Source organism: Corylus avellana, chromosome 6 (genome assembly GCF_965113065.1).
Source record: "Corylus avellana chromosome 6, dhCorAvel1.hap1.2, whole genome shotgun sequence".
Lineage (NCBI taxonomy): Eukaryota > Viridiplantae > Streptophyta > Magnoliopsida > Fagales > Betulaceae > Corylus > Corylus avellana.
This window is the reverse complement of record NC_142495.1, coordinates 1,271,008-1,273,104: the sequence shown is the minus strand read 5'-3', so window position 1 is coordinate 1,273,104 and position 2,097 is coordinate 1,271,008. Positions and strand designations below refer to the sequence as shown.

The 2,097-nt window shown below is 45.0% G+C and overlaps 1 pseudogene; it reads right to left on the bottom strand.

The window, feature by feature from the left end:
• Window positions 1-432: 432 nt before the first annotated feature.
• LOC132187208 (putative galacturonosyltransferase-like 1 pseudogene) lies at window positions 433-1,848 on the bottom strand (annotated as a pseudogene).
• Window positions 1,849-2,097: the final 249 nt, after the last annotated feature.

The following is a 2,097-nucleotide window of genomic DNA, read 5'->3' as shown; positions in this document are numbered from 1 at the left end:
CCCCCAAATTAAGAAATGATTGGTTTTGGCCTGACATTAGACGCAAAAATGAAATTCCAAATTAAAGCAACATATATACATTTGCCTTGTATTCGAATTAAAGTTGGAAAAGATCGATGAGTTCAATTGATTGCCTTCATAAATTCATAATTGTCCAGTTTGATTTCGTATTACAGCTGAATAGGTACTGTCATTTGCAAAACGTTTTACATGGTAATTAATTAATTAAATTGACCCCATCAAAGTTTATTTAAATAAAATAACTTAATTTGCCCAAAATCTAGCTACCAGCATCGGCGGTCTATTAATTACCCATTGATATATGTATATTGAGGTTTCTGGGTTCAATTCAAGTGCATCAAACAATAACCCAGAAAGATATCAGAAGAATGAAGGAATTAAACATGAAACAAATAATCTACTTGTCTGAACTTCATATATATAATGTAAGAAATGCAAATCATTTACAGCCAAAAGAAGAAAGTCGAATAAACTACATGACTCCTTCTTCCATCTTTAGTAACCTTAATTCTCATTCACTGTTCTCCCAGGAACAGAAACAACAACAACAAAAACAAAAACAGGCTTCATTTCTGTAAGATCTGTTAATGGCTGTATAATGTACAAAGAGACAGAGAGAGACAGAGATGTTTAACACTTGGATTGGATCGATCCTCTCAAAATTTCAAAAAAATAGTAATATATATAAAAAAAGATTTATTAAGTGAAAAATCAATTATACCATTTCTAAGTCTCGATGGCGAACTGTGTCTGCAACAGATCATAAGGAGCCCACAACGCATCCAAAGGGCAGGGCCGGTTGGCGTCGAGCCTAGCCCATGGTTTTCCCTTCCCACTCCAATGCAAGAGACTCACCGGACCCGGATGCAAATCCCTACACAACCCACGAAAGTTGTCACCGCCGAGCCCGTGTTGGTTCCACCGGTGATCCACTGGAGCTATGTTCCCGGCGAAAACCAGCAAAAACGGTGGCAGAGAGCCGAGCTCGTAGATCCTCATCCGCTTCTGGAGCTCCATCCACTCCACTATCTTCGTCGTATAGTCCCCGGATCGCCACCGCTGCAAGTCGATGACCATCACGCCGGTGTTGAAGTAACACGCCTCGCGGCCTTCGAAGGTGAGGGAAAGAGACGGGTTGGACCAAAACGACGGCGTGAAGTAGGAGGTGAAGTTGGCGTTGCAGTACTCGGGAGCGGCGAGAACGGTCTTGTCGCCGAGCGGTGTCGCGGCGAGCTTTGCAATGTCGTCGACGAGGACCAGGTCGGAGTCGAGGTAGACGACGCGGCGGACACATGAAGGGAGGAGATTGGCTAGGTAATTGCGCGCGTAGTTGAGAGGGCAGTCCAGGGCTGCTCGGATGGAGGTGGAGATGAGGCCTGAGACGGCTGAGTGGTCGAAGTGGTAGACTCGGAACTTCAGATATGGGAAGGAAGCGGAGAGGGAGGCGCTGAGGAGATTGGAGGAGGAGGAGGAGGAGACGAAGTGGAAGAAGACGTTTTCTGGGCAGGAGGAGTGTTGGAGGACGGAGAGAATGGCGGCCATTGAGCCGCGGAGGTAAGCCGCGTCGAGAGTCATCGCCACGTGGACTGCCTGATCGGAGCAGATATACTCTGTGGTACTTGTTGTGGTGGTTGGAGAAATAGAAGGGCAGGTCGGGGAGTTGTAGAACTTGGGGGCCTCCCGGAATTGTTGGGCGGTGGCGGCATTGGTGGTGAGCGAGAGGATAATGAGGAGAAGGAGTGAGAGTTGACGGTGGCCGAGTGGTGGTGGTCTTGGCATGTTATGGTTGGTGTGGTGGTGAAAACTGAGATGGAAAGATCACGAAAGCTTTTTATAATACTCTCTCTCTCTCTCTCTCTCTTTGAGTCAAAGTAAAATATGTCAGCAATATATATATTTTAAATTTCATTGCTGAAAGCCCAAGTCATAAATATGGTAGCATATCGATTCTTTCTTGTATATATTTATTTTTAAGACAGCTAATCTGCTTAGACAAAGTTGGTGTGCTTCGCATTGGTGCCACAAGATTACTGATCTACCTCATTTACTAATTCATTTCAACCATCAGTGATGAAT